Source organism: Pristiophorus japonicus, unplaced genomic scaffold (assembly GCF_044704955.1).
Source record: "Pristiophorus japonicus isolate sPriJap1 unplaced genomic scaffold, sPriJap1.hap1 HAP1_SCAFFOLD_207, whole genome shotgun sequence".
NCBI lineage: Eukaryota > Metazoa > Chordata > Chondrichthyes > Pristiophoridae > Pristiophorus > Pristiophorus japonicus.
This window is the reverse complement of record NW_027251767.1, coordinates 999,262-1,017,572: the sequence shown is the minus strand read 5'-3', so window position 1 is coordinate 1,017,572 and position 18,311 is coordinate 999,262. Positions and strand designations below refer to the sequence as shown.

At 48.9% G+C, this 18,311-nt stretch overlaps 13 non-coding genes across 13 annotated transcripts; all 13 read left to right on the top strand.

The window, feature by feature from the left end:
• Positions 1-567: 567 nt before the first annotated feature.
• Positions 568-659, top strand: trnay-gua (transfer RNA tyrosine (anticodon GUA)). The gene is given in 2 exon segments: positions 568-604; positions 624-659. It is a non-coding gene; the product is annotated as a tRNA-Tyr (tRNA).
• A 1,331-nt stretch (positions 660-1,990) lies between these two features.
• On the top strand, positions 1,991-2,082 carry trnay-gua (transfer RNA tyrosine (anticodon GUA)). Its single transcript is given in 2 exon segments — positions 1,991-2,027; positions 2,047-2,082. It is a non-coding gene; the product is annotated as a tRNA-Tyr (tRNA).
• A 1,331-nt stretch (positions 2,083-3,413) lies between these two features.
• Positions 3,414-3,505, top strand: trnay-gua (transfer RNA tyrosine (anticodon GUA)). The gene is given in 2 exon segments: positions 3,414-3,450; positions 3,470-3,505. It is a non-coding gene; the product is annotated as a tRNA-Tyr (tRNA).
• A 1,331-nt stretch (positions 3,506-4,836) lies between these two features.
• trnay-gua (transfer RNA tyrosine (anticodon GUA)) lies at positions 4,837-4,928 on the top strand. The gene is given in 2 exon segments: positions 4,837-4,873; positions 4,893-4,928. It is a non-coding gene; the product is annotated as a tRNA-Tyr (tRNA).
• A 1,331-nt stretch (positions 4,929-6,259) lies between these two features.
• On the top strand, positions 6,260-6,351 carry trnay-gua (transfer RNA tyrosine (anticodon GUA)). Its single transcript is given in 2 exon segments — positions 6,260-6,296; positions 6,316-6,351. It is a non-coding gene; the product is annotated as a tRNA-Tyr (tRNA).
• Positions 6,352-7,682: 1,331 nt separating this feature from the next.
• trnay-gua (transfer RNA tyrosine (anticodon GUA)) lies at positions 7,683-7,775 on the top strand. Its single transcript has 2 exons — positions 7,683-7,719; positions 7,740-7,775. It is a non-coding gene; the product is annotated as a tRNA-Tyr (tRNA).
• A 1,331-nt stretch (positions 7,776-9,106) lies between these two features.
• On the top strand, positions 9,107-9,198 carry trnay-gua (transfer RNA tyrosine (anticodon GUA)). Its single transcript is given in 2 exon segments — positions 9,107-9,143; positions 9,163-9,198. It is a non-coding gene; the product is annotated as a tRNA-Tyr (tRNA).
• A 1,331-nt stretch (positions 9,199-10,529) lies between these two features.
• trnay-gua (transfer RNA tyrosine (anticodon GUA)) lies at positions 10,530-10,621 on the top strand. The gene is given in 2 exon segments: positions 10,530-10,566; positions 10,586-10,621. It is a non-coding gene; the product is annotated as a tRNA-Tyr (tRNA).
• A 1,331-nt stretch (positions 10,622-11,952) lies between these two features.
• trnay-gua (transfer RNA tyrosine (anticodon GUA)) lies at positions 11,953-12,044 on the top strand. The gene is given in 2 exon segments: positions 11,953-11,989; positions 12,009-12,044. It is a non-coding gene; the product is annotated as a tRNA-Tyr (tRNA).
• A 1,331-nt stretch (positions 12,045-13,375) lies between these two features.
• Positions 13,376-13,467, top strand: trnay-gua (transfer RNA tyrosine (anticodon GUA)). The gene is given in 2 exon segments: positions 13,376-13,412; positions 13,432-13,467. It is a non-coding gene; the product is annotated as a tRNA-Tyr (tRNA).
• A 1,331-nt stretch (positions 13,468-14,798) lies between these two features.
• On the top strand, positions 14,799-14,890 carry trnay-gua (transfer RNA tyrosine (anticodon GUA)). Its single transcript is given in 2 exon segments — positions 14,799-14,835; positions 14,855-14,890. It is a non-coding gene; the product is annotated as a tRNA-Tyr (tRNA).
• A 1,331-nt stretch (positions 14,891-16,221) lies between these two features.
• Positions 16,222-16,313, top strand: trnay-gua (transfer RNA tyrosine (anticodon GUA)). Its single transcript is given in 2 exon segments — positions 16,222-16,258; positions 16,278-16,313. It is a non-coding gene; the product is annotated as a tRNA-Tyr (tRNA).
• Positions 16,314-17,644: 1,331 nt separating this feature from the next.
• Positions 17,645-17,736, top strand: trnay-gua (transfer RNA tyrosine (anticodon GUA)). Its single transcript is given in 2 exon segments — positions 17,645-17,681; positions 17,701-17,736. It is a non-coding gene; the product is annotated as a tRNA-Tyr (tRNA).
• The last annotated feature ends 575 nt before the right edge of the window (positions 17,737-18,311 follow it).

The window sequence follows — 18,311 nt, the reverse complement described above, 5'->3', positions numbered from 1 at the left end:
GATGCCTGCATTCTCCACTCTGCTTTTGGCTCAGAGCAATTCTCCAGAAAGAAATGTGGTCTCACGTGTCACTGAGTTCACGCCAGATGGGTCAAAGCACAGCAAACCTTTTTCTGCCATGTCATAAGCAAGACGTCTTGATTTTTGCAAAGATGGATATATGAGGCGAGAGAAGCCAAAAGAACGACTTGCGAGCATTGATTGCTTTTCTGAGCATTTGACTCAGGACCTTCGATTGAGCAGACTGATATGCTGCCTGCTGCGCGAAGAAGGCACTTGCCATGCAAGCGGCCAGGCAGCACGACCAAGTCGGGCAGCTTGCAAGGTCTTTAAATTCAGAATGCGCAGCTTGCAAAAAATCTGCGAGCCTGATAAGAAGTCAAAGCTACACTCTTGTGATTGTTAGTCACACGCGTTTTCCAGGCTGTAAAGAGTAGCTGGCGGTTGACAGTCCCACCGCGCTGCAGCATGGGCTGGTACTGAAGACGCACAGGCCACGCCACGAGTCCAGATGCGTCAACATGCTCACGGAAAACAATCATCGCACAGAAAAATATTTGGCGCTTCCCTTCGATAGCTCAGTTGGTAGAGCGGAGGACTGTAATGGAATACTCAGCAAAGTCATCCTTAGGTCGCTGGTTCAATTCCGGCTCGAAGGAGCTAGTGTACTTTTGGATTAAGCAGCAATTCGGTCAAACCAGTTCTCATCACTTTATGGTGCATCATGTTGCCACGAAGGAGCAGGACACCACTTTTCTCGTCTCAAACCTGAATGCACTCTGCATCCACCTTCACACAGCTGTTATGCTTGAGCATTTGTGTCTGCTCACCAGCACAGAGTTTTTTTAAATTTCAAAATTTGCATATAAAAATTTGGACAGTCCATTCAAAAGCAGTTCAGTACATTTAGCTGCGGTCAGCAATCCCATACACTACATTTGGGTGCTGACGGCAGTTCCGTTCGATACATTTCCTTGCTTTTCAGTTCAAGTACAATTCGGTACAATATGGGATACATTGTAGTGCATTCAACAAACTGCAGAGCAGCAACACTTCAAAGCACTCAGCACTCCCTTTCAGGCAAAACAAGTTGGCTATCAGTCAGACAGCGCTGTCGCCTGCTCCCTCACACACAGGGCGGCCGCTACTTTCCGGTCACCTCGCTTCCCTTCCACGGTCTCGTGCTCTTCTCGGCTTCTTTCTTCGTTACTGTGGCTTCGCGTCCTGCTGTTGCTCGCTCGCTGCTGCTCCGCAATGTCGATTGGATACAAGGAGTGGGCCAGTTCTCTGATGGTCGTGGAGCAGCTTGGAGACGAGTGCGAAAAGGCGACTGAGAAGCAAATGAGGGAAACCTGCAAGAAGCTACTGGGGAATTAGCTCAAATGGTCGAGCGCTCGCTCAGCATGTGAGAGGTAGCGGGATCGATGCCTGCATTCTCCACTCTGCTTTTGGCTCAGAGCAATTCTCCAGAAAGAAATGTGGTCTCACGTGTCACTGAGTTCACGCCAGATGGGTCAAAGCACAGCAAACCTTTTTCTGCCATGTCATAAGCAAGACGTCTTGATTTTTGCAAAGATGGATATATGAGGCGAGAGAAGCCAAAAGAACGACTTGCGAGCATTGATTGCTTTTCTGAGCATTTGACTCAGGACCTTCGATTGAGCAGACTGATGTGCTGCCTGCTGCGCGAAGAAGGCACTTGCCATGCAAGCGGCCAGGCAGCACGACCAAGTCGGGCAGCTTGCAAGGTCTTTAAATTCAGAATGCGCAGCTTGCAAAAAATCTGCGAGCCTGATAAGAAGTCAAAGCTACACTCTTGTGATTGTTAGTCACACGCGTTTTCCAGGCTGTAAAGAGTAGCTGGCGGTTGACAGTCCCACCGCGCTGCAGCATGGGCTGGTACTGAAGACGCACAGGCCACGCCACGAGTCCAGATGCGTCAACATGCTCACGGAAAACAATCATCGCACAGAAAAATCTTTGGCGCTTCCCTTCGATAGCTCAGTTGGTAGAGCGGAGGACTGTAGTGGAATACTCAGCAAAGTCATCCTTAGGTCGCTGGTTCAATTCCGGCTCGAAGGAGCTAGTGTACTTTTGGATTAAGCAGCAATTCGGTCAAACCAGTTCTCATCACTTTATGGTGCATCATGTTGCCACGAAGGAGCAGGACACCACTTTTCTCGTCTCAAACCTGAATGCACTCTGCATCCACCTTCACACAGCTGTTATGCTTGAGCATTTGTGTCTGCTCACCAGCACAGAGTTTTTTTAAATTTCAAAATTTGCATATAAAAATTTGGACAGTCCATTCAAAAGCAGTTCAGTACATTTAGCTGCGGTCAGCAATCCCATACACTACATTTGGGTGCTGACGGCAGTTCCGTTCGATACATTTCCTTGCTTTTCAGTTCAAGTACAATTCGGTACAATATGGGATACATTGTAGTGCATTCAACAAACTGCAGAGCAGCAACACTTCAAAGCACTCAGCACTCCCTTTCAGGCAAAACAAGTTGGCCATCAGTCAGACAGCGCTCTCGCCTGCTCCCTCACACACAGGGCGGCCGCTACTTTCCAGTCACCTCGCTTCCCTTCCACGGTCTCGTGCTCTTCTCGGCTTCTTTCTTCGTTACTGTGGCTTCGCGTCCTGCTGTTGCTCGCTCGCTGCTGCTCCGCAATGTCGATTGGATACAAGGAGTGGGCCAGTTCTCTGATGGTCGTGGAGCAGCTTGGAGACGAGTGCGAAAAGGCGACTGAGAAGCAAATGAGGGAAACCTGCAAGAAGCTACTGGGGAATTAGCTCAAATGGTAGAGCGCTCGCTTAGCATGTGAGAGGTAGCGGGATCGATGCCTGCATTTTCCACTCTGCTTTTGGCTCAGAGCAATTCTCCAGAAAGAAATGTGGTCTCACATGTCACTGAGATCACGCCAGATGGGTCAAAGCACAGCAAACCTTTTTCTGCCATGTCATAAGCAAGACGTCTTGATTTTTGCAAAGATGGATATATGAGGCGAGAGAAGCCAAAAGAACGACTTGCGAGCATTGATTGCTTTTCTGAGCATTTGACTCAGGACCTTCGATTGAGCAGACTGATATGCTGCCTGCTGCGCGAAGAAGGCACTTGCCATGCAAGCGGCCAGGCAGCACGACCAAGTCGGGCAGCTTGCAAGGTCTTTAAATTCAGAATGCGCAGCTTGCAAAAAATCTGCGAGCCTGATAAGAAGTCAAAGCTACACTCTTGTGATTGTTAGTCACACGCGTTTTCCAGGCTGTAAAGAGTAGCTGGCGGTTGACAGTCCCACCGCGCTGCAGCATGGGCTGGTACTGAAGACGCACAGGCCACGCCACGAGTCCAGATGCGTCAACATGCTCACGGAAAACAATCATCGCACAGAAAAATATTTGGTGCTTCCCTTCGATAGCTCAGTTGGTAGAGCGGAGGACTGTAATGGAATACTCAGCAAAGTCATCCTTAGGTCGCTGGTTCAATTCCGGCTCGAAGGAGCTAGTGCACTTTTGGATTAAGCAGCAATTCGGTCAAACCAGTTCTCATCACTTTATGGTGCATCATGTTGCCACGAAGGAGCAGGACACCACTTTTCTCGTCTCAAACCTGAATGCACTCTGCATCCACCTTCACACAGCTGTTATGCTTGAGCATTTGTGTCTGCTCACCAGCACAGAGTTTTTTTAAATTTCAAAATTTGCATATAAAAATTTGGACAGTCCATTCAAAAGCAGTTCAGTACATTTAGCTGCGGTCAGCAATCCCATACACTACATTTGGGTGCTGACGGCAGTTCCGTTCGATACATTTCCTTGCTTTTCAGTTCAAGTACAATTCGGTACAATATGGGATACATTGTAGTGCATTCAACAAACTGCAGAGCAGCAACACTTCAAAGCACTCAGCACTCCCTTTCAGGCAAAACAAGTTGGCCATCAGTCAGACAGCGCTCTCGCCTGCTCCCTCACACACAGGGCGGCCGCTACTTTCCGGTCACCTCGCTTCCCTTCCACGGTCTCGTGCTCTTCTCGGCTTCTTTCTTCGTTACTGTGGCTTCGCGTCCTGCTGTTGCTCGCTCGCTGCTGCTCCGCAATGTCGATTGGATACAAGGAGTGGGCCAGTTCTCTGATGGTCGTGGAGCAGCTTGGAGACGAGTGCGAAAAGGCGACTGAGAAGCAAATGAGGGAAACCTGCAAGAAGCTACTGGGGAATTAGCTCAAATGGTAGAGAGCTCGCTTAGCATATGAGAGGTAGGGGGATCGATGCCTGCATTCTCCACTCTGCTTTTGGCTCAGAGCAATTCTCCAGAAAGAAATGTGGTCTCACGTGTCACTGAGTTCACGCCAGATGGGTCAAAGCACAGCAAACCTTTTTCTGCCATGTCATAAGCAAGACGTCTTGATTTTTGCAAAGATGGATATATGAGGCGAGAGAAGCCAAAAGAACGACTTGCGAGCATTGATTGCTTTTCTGAGCATTTGACTCAGGACCTTCGATTGAGCAGACTGATATGCTGCCTGCTGCGCGAAGAAGGCACTTGCCATGCAAGCGGCCAGGCAGCACGACCAAGTCGGGCAGCTTGCAAGGTCTTTAAATTCAGAATGCGCAGCTTGCAAAAAATCTGCGAGCCTGATAAGAAGTCAAAGCTACACTCTTGTGATTGTTAGTCACACGCGTTTTCCAGGCTGTAAAGAGTAGCTGGCGGTTGACAGTCCCACCGCGCTGCAGCATGGGCTGGTACTGAAGACGCACAGGCCACGCCACGAGTCCAGATGCGTCAACATGCTCACGGAAAACAATCATCGCACAGAAAAATATTTGGCGCTTCCCTTCGATAGCTCAGTTGGTAGAGCGGAGGACTGTAATGGAATACTCAGCAAAGTCATCCTTAGGTCGCTGGTTCAATTCCGGCTCGAAGGAGCTAGTGTACTTTTGGATTAAGCAGCAATTCGGTCAAACCAGTTCTCATCACTTTATGGTGCATCATGTTGCCACGAAGGAGCAGGACACCACTTTTCTCGTCTCAAACCTGAATGCACTCTGCATCCACCTTCACACAGCTGTTATGCTTGAGCATTTGTGTCTGCTCACCAGCACAGAGTTTTTTTAAATTTCAAAATTTGCATATAAAAATTTGGACAGTCCATTCAAAAGCAGTTCAGTACATTTAGCTGCGGTCAGCAATCCCATACACTACATTTGGGTGCTGACGGCAGTTCCGTTCGATACATTTCCTTGCTTTTCAGTTCAAGTACAATTCGGTACAATATGGGATACATTGTAGTGCATTCAACAAACTGCAGAGCAGCAACACTTCAAAGCACTCAGCACTCCCTTTCAGGCAAAACAAGTTGGCTATCAGTCAGACAGCGCTGTCGCCTGCTCCCTCACACACAGGGCGGCCGCTACTTTCCGGTCACCTCGCTTCCCTTCCACGGTCTCGTGCTCTTCTCGGCTTCTTTCTTCGTTACTGTGGCTTCGCGTCCTGCTGTTGCTCGCTCGCTGCTGCTCCGCAATGTCGATTGGATACAAGGAGTGGGCCAGTTCTCTGATGGTCGTGGAGCAGCTTGGAGACGAGTGCGAAAAGGCGACTGAGAAGCAAATGAGGGAAACCTGCAAGAAGCTACTGGGGAATTAGCTCAAATGGTCGAGCGCTCGCTCAGCATGTGAGAGGTAGCGGGATCGATGCCTGCATTCTCCACTCTGCTTTTGGCTCAGAGCAATTCTCCAGAAAGAAATGTGGTCTCACGTGTCACTGAGTTCACGCCAGATGGGTCAAAGCACAGCAAACCTTTTTCTGCCATGTCATAAGCAAGACGTCTTGATTTTTGCAAAGATGGATATATGAGGCGAGAGAAGCCAAAAGAACGACTTGCGAGCATTGATTGCTTTTCTGAGCATTTGACTCAGGACCTTCGATTGAGCAGACTGATGTGCTGCCTGCTGCGCGAAGAAGGCACTTGCCATGCAAGCGGCCAGGCAGCACGACCAAGTCGGGCAGCTTGCAAGGTCTTTAAATTCAGAATGCGCAGCTTGCAAAAAATCTGCGAGCCTGATAAGAAGTCAAAGCTACACTCTTGTGATTGTTAGTCACACGCGTTTTCCAGGCTGTAAAGAGTAGCTGGCGGTTGACAGTCCCACCGCGCTGCAGCATGGGCTGGTACTGAAGACGCACAGGCCACGCCACGAGTCCAGATGCGTCAACATGCTCACGGAAAACAATCATCGCACAGAAAAATCTTTGGCGCTTCCCTTCGATAGCTCAGTTGGTAGAGCGGAGGACTGTAGTGGAATACTCAGCAAAGTCATCCTTAGGTCGCTGGTTCAATTCCGGCTCGAAGGAGCTAGTGTACTTTTGGATTAAGCAGCAATTCGGTCAAACCAGTTCTCATCACTTTATGGTGCATCATGTTGCCACGAAGGAGCAGGACACCACTTTTCTCGTCTCAAACCTGAATGCACTCTGCATCCACCTTCACACAGCTGTTATGCTTGAGCATTTGTGTCTGCTCACCAGCACAGAGTTTTTTTAAATTTCAAAATTTGCATATAAAAATTTGTACAGTCCATTCAAAAGCAGTTCAGTACATTTAGCTGCGGTCAGCAATCCCATACACTACATTTGGGTGCTGACGGCAGTTCCGTTCGATACATTTCCTTGCTTTTCAGTTCAAGTACAATTCGGTACAATATGGGATACATTGTAGTGCATTCAACAAACTGCAGAGCAGCAACACTTCAAAGCACTCAGCACTCCCTTTCAGGCAAAACAAGTTGGCCATCAGTCAGACAGCGCTCTCGCCTGCTCCCTCACACACAGGGCGGCCGCTACTTTCCAGTCACCTCGCTTCCCTTCCACGGTCTCGTGCTCTTCTCGGCTTCTTTCTTCGTTACTGTGGCTTCGCGTCCTGCTGTTGCTCGCTCGCTGCTGCTCCGCAATGTCGATTGGATACAAGGAGTGGGCCAGTTCTCTGATGGTCGTGGAGCAGCTTGGAGACGTGTGCGAAAAGGCGACTGAGAAGCAAATGAGGGAAACCTGCAAAAAGCTACTGGGGAATTAGCTCAAATGGTAGAGCGCTCGCTTCGCATGTGAGAGGTAGCGGGATCGATGCCTGCATTTTCCACTCTGCTTTTGGCTCAGAGCAATTCTCCAGAAAGAAATGTGGTCTCACATGTCACTGAGATCACGCCAGATGGGTCAAAGCACAGCAAACCTTTTTCTGCCATGTCATAAGCAAGACGTCTTGATTTTTGCAAAGATGGATATATGAGGCGAGAGAAGCCAAAAGAACGACTTGCGAGCATTGATTGCTTTTCTGAGCATTTGACTCAGGACCTTCGATTGAGCAGACTGATATGCTGCCTGCTGCGCGAAGAAGGCACTTGCCATGCAAGCGGCCAGGCAGCACGACCAAGTCGGGCAGCTTGCAAGGTCTTTAAATTCAGAATGCGCAGCTTGCAAAAAATCTGCGAGCCTGATAAGAAGTCAAAGCTACACTCTTGTGATTGTTAGTCACACGCGTTTTCCAGGCTGTAAAGAGTAGCTGGCGGTTGACAGTCCCACCGCGCTGCAGCATGGGCTGGTACTGAAGACGCACAGGCCACGCCACGAGTCCAGATGCGTCAACATGCTCACGGAAAACAATCATCGCACAGAAAAATATTTGGTGCTTCCCTTCGATAGCTCAGTTGGTAGAGCGGAGGACTGTAATGGAAATACTCAGCAAAGTCATCCTTAGGTCGCTGGTTCAATTCCGGCTCGAAGGAGCTAGTGTACTTTTGGATTAAGCAGCAATTCGGTCAAACCAGTTCTCATCACTTTATGGTGCATCATGTTGCCACGAAGGAGCAGGACACCACTTTTCTCGTCTCAAACCTGAATGCACTCTGCATCCACCTTCACACAGCTGTTATGCTTGAGCATTTGTGTCTGCTCACCAGCACAGAGTTTTTTTAAATTTCAAAATTTGCATATAAAAATTTGGACAGTCCATTCAAAAGCAGTTCAGTACATTTAGCTGCGGTCAGCAATCCCATACACTACATTTGGGTGCTGACGGCAGTTCCGTTCGATACATTTCCTTGCTTTTCAGTTCAAGTACAATTCGGTACAATATGGGATACATTGTAGTGCATTCAACAAACTGCAGAGCAGCAACACTTCAAAGCACTCAGCACTCCCTTTCAGGCAAAACAAGTTGGCTATCAGTCAGACAGCGCTGTCGCCTGCTCCCTCACACACAGGGCGGCCGCTACTTTCCGGTCACCTCGCTTCCCTTCCACGGTCTCGTGCTCTTCTCGGCTTCTTTCTTCGTTACTGTGGCTTCGCGTCCTGCTGTTGCTCGCTCGCTGCTGCTCCGCAATGTCGATTGGATACAAGGAGTGGGCCAGTTCTCTGATGGTCGTGGAGCAGCTTGGAGACGAGTGCGAAAAGGCGACTGAGAAGCAAATGAGGGAAACCTGCAAGAAGCTACTGGGGAATTAGCTCAAATGGTGGAGCGCTCACTTAGCATATGAGAGGTAGGGGGATCGATGCCTGCATTCTCCACTCTGCTTTTGGCTCTGAGCAATTCTCCAGAAAGAAATGTGGTCTCACGTGTCACTGAGTTCACGCCAGATGGGTCAAAGCACAGCAAACCTTTTTCTGCCATGTCATAAGCAAGACGTCTTGATTTTTGCAAAGATGGATATATGAGGCGAGAGAAGCCAAAAGAACGACTTGCGAGCATTGATTGCTTTTCTGAGCATTTGACTCAGGACCTTCGATTGAGCAGACTGATATGCTGCCTGCTGCGCGAAGAAGGCACTTGCCATGCAAGCGGCCAGGCAGCACGACCAAGTCGGGCAGCTTGCAAGGTCTTTAAATTCAGAATGCGCAGCTTGCAAAAAATCTGCGAGCCTGATAAGAAGTCAAAGCTACACTCTTGTGATTGTTAGTCACACGCGTTTTCCAGGCTGTAAAGAGTAGCTGGCGGTTGACAGTCCCACCGCGCTGCAGCATGGGCTGGTACTGAAGACGCACAGGCCACGCCACGAGTCCAGATGCGTCAACATGCTCACGGAAAACAATCATCGCACAGAAAAATATTTGGCGCTTCCCTTCGATAGCTCAGTTGGTAGAGCGGAGGACTGTAGTGGAATACTCAGCAAAGTCATCCTTAGGTCGCTGGTTCAATTCCGGCTCGAAGGAGCTAGTGTACTTTTGGATTAAGCAGCAATTCGCTCAAACCAGTTCTCATCACTTTATGGTGCATCATGTTGCCACGAAGGAGCAGGACACCACTTTTCTCGTCTCAAACCTGAATGCACTCTGCATCCACCTTCACACAGCTGTTATGCTTGAGCATTTGTGTCTGCTCACCAGCACAGAGTTTTTTTAAATTTCAAAATTTGCATATAAAAATTTGTACAGTCCATTCAAAAGCAGTTCAGTACATTTAGCTGCGGTCAGCAATCCCATACACTACATTTGGGTGCTGACGGCAGTTCCGTTCGATACATTTCCTTGCTTTTCAGTTCAAGTACAATTCGGTACAATATGGGATACATTGTAGTGCATTCAACAAACTGCAGAGCAGCAACACTTCAAAGCACTCAGCACTCCCTTTCAGGCAAAACAAGTTGGCCATCAGTCAGACAGCGCTCTCACCTGCTCCCTCACACACAGGGCGGCCGCTACTTTCCGGTCAACTCGCTTCCCTTCCACGGTCTCGTGCTCTTCTCGGCTTCTTTCTTCGTTACTGTGGCTTCGCGTCCTGCTGTTGCTCGCTCGCTGCTGCTCCGCAATGTCGATTGGATACAAGGAGTGGGCCAGTTCTCTGATGGTCGTGGAGCAGCTTGGAGACGAGTGCGAAAAGGCGACTGAGAAGCAAATGAGGGAAACCTGTAAGAAGCTACTGGGGAATTAGCTCAAATGGTAGAGCGCTTGCTTAGCATGTGAGAGGTAGCGGGATCGATGCCTGCATTCTCCACTCTGCTTTTGGCTCAGAGCAATTCTCCAGAAAGAAATGTGGTCTCACGTGTCACTGAGTTCACGCCAGATGGGTCAAAGCACAGCAAACCTTTTTCTGCCATGTCATAAGCAAGACGTCTTGATTTTTGCAAAGATGGATATATGAGGCGAGAGAAGCCAAAAGAACGACTTGCGAGCATTGATTGCTTTTCTGAGCATTTGACTCAGGACCTTCGATTGAGCAGACTGATATGCTGCCTGCTGCGCGAAGAAGGCACTTGCCATGCAAGCGGCCAGGCAGCACGACCAAGTCGGGCAGCTTGCAAGGTCTTTAAATTCAGAATGCGCAGCTTGCAAAAAATCTGCGAGCCTGATAAGAAGTCAAAGCTACACTCTTGTGATTGTTAGTCACACGCGTTTTCCAGGCTGTAAAGAGTAGCTGGCGGTTGACAGTCCCACCGCGCTGCAGCATGGGCTGGTACTGAAGACGCACAGGCCACGCCACGAGTCCAGATGCGTCAACATGCTCACGGAAAACAATCATCGCACAGAAAAATATTTGGCGCTTCCCTTCGATAGCTCAGTTGGTAGAGCGGAGGACTGTAGTGGAATACTCAGCAAAGTCATCCTTAGGTCGCTGGTTCAATTCTGGCTCGAAGGAGCTAGTGTACTTTTGGATTAAGCAGCAATTCGCTCAAACCAGTTCTTATCACTTTATGGTGCATCATGTTGCCACGAAGGAGCATGACACCACTTTTCTCGTCTCAAACCTGAATGCACTCTGCATCCACCTTCACACAGCTGTTATGCTTGAGCATTTGTGTCTGCTCACCAGCACAGAGTTTTTTTAAATTTCAAAATTTGCATATAAAAATTTGTACAGTCCATTCAAAAGCAGTTCAGTACATTTAGCTGCGGTCAGCAATCCCATACACTACATTTGGGTGCTGACGGCAGTTCCGTTCGATACATTTCCTTGCTTTTCAGTTCAAGTACAATTCGGTACAATATGCGATACATTGTAGTGCATTCAACAAACTGCAGAGCAGCAACACTTCAAAGCACTCAGCACTCCCTTTCAGGCAAAACAAGTTGGCCATCAGTCAGACAGCGCTCTCGCCTGCTCCCTCACACACAGGGCGGCCGCTACTTTCCGGTCACCTCGCTTCCCTTCCACGGTCTCGTGCTCTTCTCGGCTTCTTTCTTCGTTACTGTGGCTTCGCGTCCTGCTGTTGCTCGCTCGCTGCTGCTCCGCAATGTCGATTGGATACAAGGAGTGGGCCAGTTCTCTGATGGTCGTGGAGCAGCTTGGAGACGAGTGCGAAAAGGCGACTGAGAAGCAAATGAGGGAAACCTGCAAGAAGCTACTGGGGAATTAGCTCAAATGGTAGAGCACTCGCTTAGCATGTGAGAGGTAGCGGGATCGATGCCTGCATTCTCCACTCTGCTTTTGGCTCAGAGCAATTCTCCAGAAAGAAATGTGGTCTCACGTGTCACTGAGTTCACGCCAGATGGGTCAAAGCACAGCAAACCTTTTTCTGCCATGTCATAAGCAAGACGTCTTGATTTTTGCAAAGATGGATATATGAGGCGAGAGAAGCCAAAAGAACGACTTGCGAGCATTGATTGCTTTTCTGAGCATTTGACTCAGGACCTTCGATTGAGCAGACTGATATGCTGCCTGCTGCGCGAAGAAGGCACTTGCCATGCAAGCGGCCAGGCAGCACGACCAAGTCGGGCAGCTTGCAAGGTCTTTAAATTCAGAATGCGCAGCTTGTAAAAAATCTGCGAGCCTGATAAGAAGTCAAAGCTACACTCTTGTGATTGTTAGTCACACGCGTTTTCCAGGCTGTAAAGAGTAGCTGGCGGTTGACAGTCCCACCGCGCTGCAGCATGGGCTGGTACTGAAGACGCACAGGCCACGCCACGAGTCCAGATGCGTCAACATGCTCACGGAAAACAATCATCGCACAGAAAAATATTTGGCGCTTCCCTTCGATAGCTCAGTTGGTAGAGAGGAGGACTGTAGTGGAATACTCAGCAAAGTCATCCTTAGGTTGCTAGTTCAATTCTGGCTCGAAGGAGCTAGTGTACTTTTGGATTAAGCAGCAATTCGCTCAAACCAGTTCTCATCACTTTATGGTGCATCATGTTGCCACGAAGGAGCAGGACACCACTTTTCTCGTCTCAAACCTGAATGCACTCTGCATCCACCTTCACACAGCTGTTATGCTTGAGCATTTGTGTCTGCTCACCAGCACAGAGTTTTTTTAAATTTCAAAATTTGCATATAAAAATTTGTGCAGTCCATTCAAAAGCAGTTCAGTACATTTAGCTGCGGTCAGCAATCTCATACACTACATTTGGGTGCTGACGGCAGTTCCGTTCGATACATTTCCTTGCTTTTCAGTTCAAGTACAATTCGGTACAATATGGGATACATTGTAGTACATTCAACAAACTGCAGAGCAGCAACACTTCAAAGCACTCAGCACTCCCTTTCAGGCAAAACAAGTTGGCCATCAGTCAGACAGCGCTGTCGCCTGCTCCCTCACACACAGGGCGGCCGCTACTTTCCGGTCACCTCGCTTCCCTTCCACGGTCTCGTGCTCTTCTCGGCTTCTTTCTTCGTTACTGTGGCTTCGCGTCCTGCTGTTGCTCGCTCGCTGCTGCTCCGCAATGTCGATTGGATACAAGGAGTGGGCCAGTTCTCTGATGGTCGTGGAGCAGCTTGGAGACGAGTGCGAAAAGGCGACTGAGAAGCAAATGAGGGAAACCTGCAAGAAGCTACTGGGGAATTAGCTCAAATGGTTGAGCGCTTGCTTAGCATATGAGAGGTAGGGGGATCGATGCCTGCATTCTCCACTCTGCTTTTGGCTCAGAGCAATTCTCCAGAAAGAAATGTGGTCTCACGTGTCACTGAGTTCACGCCAGATGGGTCAAAGCACAGCAAACCTTTTTCTGCCATGTCATAAGCAAGACGTCTTGATTTTTGCAAAGATGGATATATGAGGCGAGAGAAGCCAAAAGAACGACTTGCGAGCATTGATTGCTTTTCTGAGCATTTGACTCAGGACCTTCGATTGAGCAGACTGATATGCTGCCTGCTGCGCGAAGAAGGCACTTGCCATGCAAGCGGCCAGGCAGCACGACCAAGTCGGGCAGCTTGCAAGGTCTTTAAATTCAGAATGCGCAGCTTGCAAAAAATCTGCGAGCCTGATAAGAAGTCAAAGCTACACTCTTGTGATTGTTAGTCACACGCGTTTTCCAGGCTGTAAAGAGTAGCTGGCGGTTGACAGTCCCACCGCGCTGCAGCATGGGCTGGTACTGAAGACGCACAGGCCACGCCACGAGTCCAGATGCGTCAACATGCTCACGGAAAACAATCATCGCACAGAAAAATATTTGGCGCTTCCCTTCGATAGCTCAGTTGGTAGAGCGGAGGACTGTAGTGGAATACTCAGCAAAGTCATCCTTAGGTCGCTGGTTCAATTCCGGCTCGAAGGAGCTAGTGTACTTTTGGATTAAGCAGCAATTCGCTCAAACCAGTTCTCATCACTTTATGGTGCATCATGTTGCCACGAAGGAGCAGGACACCACTTTTCTCATCTCAAACCTGAATGCACTCTGCATCCACCTTCACACAGCTGTTATGCTTGAGCATTTGTGTCTGCTCACCAGCACAGAGTTTTTTTAAATTTCAAAATTTGCATATAAAAATTTGGACAGTCCATTAAAAAGCAGTTCAGTACATTTAGCTGCGGTCAGCAATCCCATACACTACATTTGGGTGCTGACGGCAGTTCCGTTCGATACATTTCCTTGCTTTTCAGTTCAAGTACAATTCGGTACAATATGGGATACATTGTAGTGCATTCAACAAACTGCAGAGCAGCAACACTTCAAAGCACTCAGCACTCCCTTTCAGGCAAAACAAGTTGGCCATCAGTCAGACAGCGCTCTCGCCTGCTCCCTCACACACAGGGCGGCCGCTACTTTCCGGTCACCTCGCTTCCCTTCCACGGTCTCGTGCTCTTCTCGGCTTCTTTCTTCGTTACTGTGGCTTCGCGTCCTGCTGTTGCTCGCTCGCTGCTGCTCCGCAATGTCGATTGGATCCAAGGAGTGGGCCAGTTCTCTGATGGTCGTGGAGCAGCTTGGAGACGAGTGCGAAAAGGCGACTGAGAAGCAAATGAGGGAAACCTGCAAGAAGCTACTGGGGAATTAGCTCAAATGGTAGAGCGCTCGCTTAGCATGTGAGAGGTAGCGGGATCGATGCCTGCATTCTCCACTCTGCTTTTGGCTCAGAGCAATTCTCCAGAAAGAAATGTGGTCTCACGTGTCACTGAGTTCACGCCAGATGGGTCAAAGCACAGCAAACCTTTTTCTGCCATGTCATAAGCAAGATGTCTTGATTTTTGCAAAGATGGATATATGAGGCGAGAGAAGCCAAAAGAACGACTTGCGAGCATTGATTGCTTTTCTGAGCATTTGACTCAGGACCTTCGATTGAGCAGACTGATATGCTGCCTGCTGCGCGAAGAAGGCACTTGCCATGCAAGCGGCCAGGCAGCACGACCAAGTCGGACAGCTTGCAAGGTCTTTAAATTCAGAATGCGCAGCTTGCAAAAAATCTGCGAGCCTGATAAGAAGTCAAAGCTACACTCTTGTGATTGTTAGTCACACGCGTTTTCCAGGCTGTAAAGAGTAGCTGGCGGTTGACAGTCCCACCGCGCTGCAGCATGGGCTGGTACTGAAGACGCACAGGCCACGCCACGAGTCCAGATGCGTCAACATGCTCACGGAAAACAATCATCGCACAGAAAAATATTTGGCGCTTCCCTTCGATAGCTCAGTTGGTAGAGCGGAGGACTGTAGTGGAATACTCAGCAAAGTCATCCTTAGGTCGCTGGTTCAATTCCGGCTCGAAGGAGCTAGTGTACTTTTGGATTAAGCAGCAATTCGCTCAAACCAGTTCTCATCACTTTATGGTGCATCATGTTGCCACGAAGGAGCAGGACACCACTTTTCTCGTCTCAAACCTGAATGCACTCTGCATCCACCTTCACACAGCTGTTATGCTTGAGCATTTGTGTCTGCTCACCAGCACAGAGTTTTTTTAAATTTCAAAATTTGCATATAAAAATTTGGACAGTCCATTCAAAAGCAGTTCAGTACATTTAGCTGCGGTCAGCAATCCCATACACTACATTTGGGTGCTGACGGCAGTTCCGTTCGATACATTTCCTTGCTTTTCAGTTCAAGTACAATTCGGTACAATATGGGATACATTGTAGTACATTCAACAAACTGCAGAGCAGCAACACTTCAAAGCACTCAGCACTCCCTTTCAGGCAAAACAAGTTGGCCATCAGTCAGACAGCGCTGTCGCCTGCTCCCTCACACACAGGGCGGCCGCTACTTTCCGGTCACCTCGCTTCCCTTCCGCGGTCTCGTGCTCTTCTCGGCTTCTTTCTTCGTTACTGTGGCTTCGCGTCCTGCTGTTGCTCGCTCGCTGCTGCTCCGCAATGTCGATTGGATACAAGGAGTGGGCCAGTTCTCTGATGGTCGTGGAGCAGCTTGGAGACGAGTGCGAAAAGGCGACTGAGAAGCAAATGAGGGAAACCTTCAAGAAGCTACTGGGGAATTAGCTCAAATGGTTGAGCGCTCGCTTAGCATATGAGAGGTAGGGAGATCGATGCCTGCATTCTCCACTCTGCTTTTGGCTCAGAGCAATTCTCCAGAAAGAAATGTGGTCTCACGTGTCACTGAGTTCACGCCAGATGGGTCAAAGCACAGCAAACCTTTTTCTGCCATGTCATAAGCAAGACGTCTTGATTTTTGCAAAGATGGATATATGAGGCGAGAGAAGCCAAAAGAACGACTTGCGAGCATTGATTGCTTTTCTGAGCATTTGACTCAGGACCTTCGATTGAGCAGACTGATATGCTGCCTGCTGCGCGAAGAAGGCACTTGCCATGCAAGCGGCCAGGCAGCACGACCAAGTCGGGCAGCTTGCAAGGTCTTTAAATTCAGAATGCGCAGCTTGCAAAAAATCTGCGAGCCTGATAAGAAGTCAAAGCTACACTCTTGTGATTGTTAGTCACACGCGTTTTCCAGGCTGTAAAGAGTAGCTGGCGGTTGACAGTCCCACCGCGCTGCAGCATGGGCTGGTACTGAAGACGCACAGGCCACGCCACGAGTCCAGATGCGTCAACATGCTCATGGAAAACAATCATCGCACAGAAAAATCTTTGGCGCTTCCCTTCGATAGCTCAGTTGGTAGAGCGGAGGACTGTAGTGGAATACTCAGCAAAGTCATCCTTAGGTCGCTGGTTCAATTCCGGCTCGAAGGAGCTAGTGTACTTTTGGATTAAGCAGCAATTCGCTCAAACCAGTTCTCATCACTTTATGGTGCATCATGTTGCCACGAAGGAGCAGGACACCACTTTTCTCGTCTCAAACCTGAATGCACTCTGCATCCACCTTCACACAGCTGTTATGCTTGAGCATTTGTGTCTGCTCACCAGCACAGAGTTTTTTTAAATTTCAAAATTTGCATATAAAAATTTGTACAGTCCATTCAAAAGCAGTTCAGTACATTTAGCTGCGGTCAGCAATCCCATACACTACATTTGGGTGCTGACGGCAGTTCCGTTCGATACATTTCCTTGCTTTTCAGTTCAAGTACAATTCGGTACAATATGGGATACATTGTAGTGCATTCAACAAACTGCAGAGCAGCAACACTTCAAAGCACTCAGCACTCCCTTTCAGGCAAAACAAGTTGGGCATCAGTCAGACAGCGCTCTCGCCTGCTCCCTCACACACAGGGCGGCCGCTACTTTCCGGTCACCTCGCTTCCCTTCCACGGTCTCGTGCTCTTCTTGGCTTCTTTCTTCGTTACTGTGGCTTCGCGTCCTGCTGTTGCTCGCTCGCTGCTGCTCCGCAATGTCGATTGGATACAAGGAGTGGGCCAGTTCTCTGATGGTCGTGGAGCAGCTTGGAGACGAGTGCGAAAAGGCGACTGAGAAGCAAATGAGGGAAACCTGCAAGAAGCTACTGGGGAATTAGCTCAAATGGTTGAGCGCTCGCTTAGCATATGAGAGGTAGCGGGATCGATGCCTGCATTCTCCACTCTGCTTTTGGCTCAGAGCAATTCTCCAGAAAGAAATGTGGTCTCACGTGTCACTGAGTTCACGCCAGATGGGTCAAAGCACAGCAAACCTTTTTCTGCCATGTCATAAGCAAGACGTCTTGATTTTTGCAAAGATGGATATATGAGGCGAGAGAAGCCAAAAGAACGACTTGCGAGCATTGATTGCTTTTCTGAGCATTTGACTCAGGACCTTCGATTGAGCAGACTGATATGCTGCCTGCTGCGCGAAGAAGGCACTTGCCATGCAAGCGGCCAGGCAGCACGACCAAGTCGGGCAGCTTGCAAGGTCTTTAAATTCAGAATGCGCAGCTTGCAAAAAATCTGCGAGCCTGATAAGAAGTCAAAGCTACACTCTTGTGATTGTTAGTCACACGCGTTTTCCAGGCTGTAAAGAGTAGCTGGCGGTTGACAGTCCCACCGCGCTGCAGCATGGGCTGGTACTGAAGACGCACAGGCCACGCCACGAGTCCAGATGCGTCAACATGCTCACGGAAAACAATCATCGCACAGAAAAATCTTTGGCGCTTCCCTTCGATAGCTCAGTTGGTAGAGCGGAGGACTGTAGTGGAATACTCAGCAAAGTCATCCTTAGGTCGCTGGTTCAATTCCGGCTCGAAGGAGCTAGTGTACTTTTGGATTAAGCAGCAATTCGCTCAAACCAGTTCTCATCACTTTATGGTGCATCATGTTGCCACGAAGGAGCAGGACACCACTTTTCTCGTCTCAAACCTGAATGCACTCTGCATCCACCTTCACACAGCTGTTATGCTTGAGCATTTGTGTCTGCTCACCAGCACAGAGTTTTTTTAAATTTCAAAATTTGCATATAAAAATTTGTACAGTCCATTCAAAAGCAGTTCAGTACATTTAGCTGCGGTCAGCAATCCCATACACTACATTTGGGTGCTGACGGCAGTTCCGTTCGATACATTTCCTTGCTTTTCAGTTCAAGTACAATTCGGTACAATATGGGATACATTGTAGTGCATTCAACAAACTGCAGAGCAGCAACACTTCAAAGCACTCAGCACTCCCTTTCAGGCAAAACAAGTTGGCCATCAGTCAGACAGCGCTCTCGCCTGCTCCCTCACACACAGGGCGGCCGCTACTTTCCGGTCACCTCGCTTCCCTTCCACGGTCTCGTGCTCTTCTCGGCTTCTTTCTTCGTTACTGTGGCTTCGCGTCCTGCTGTTGC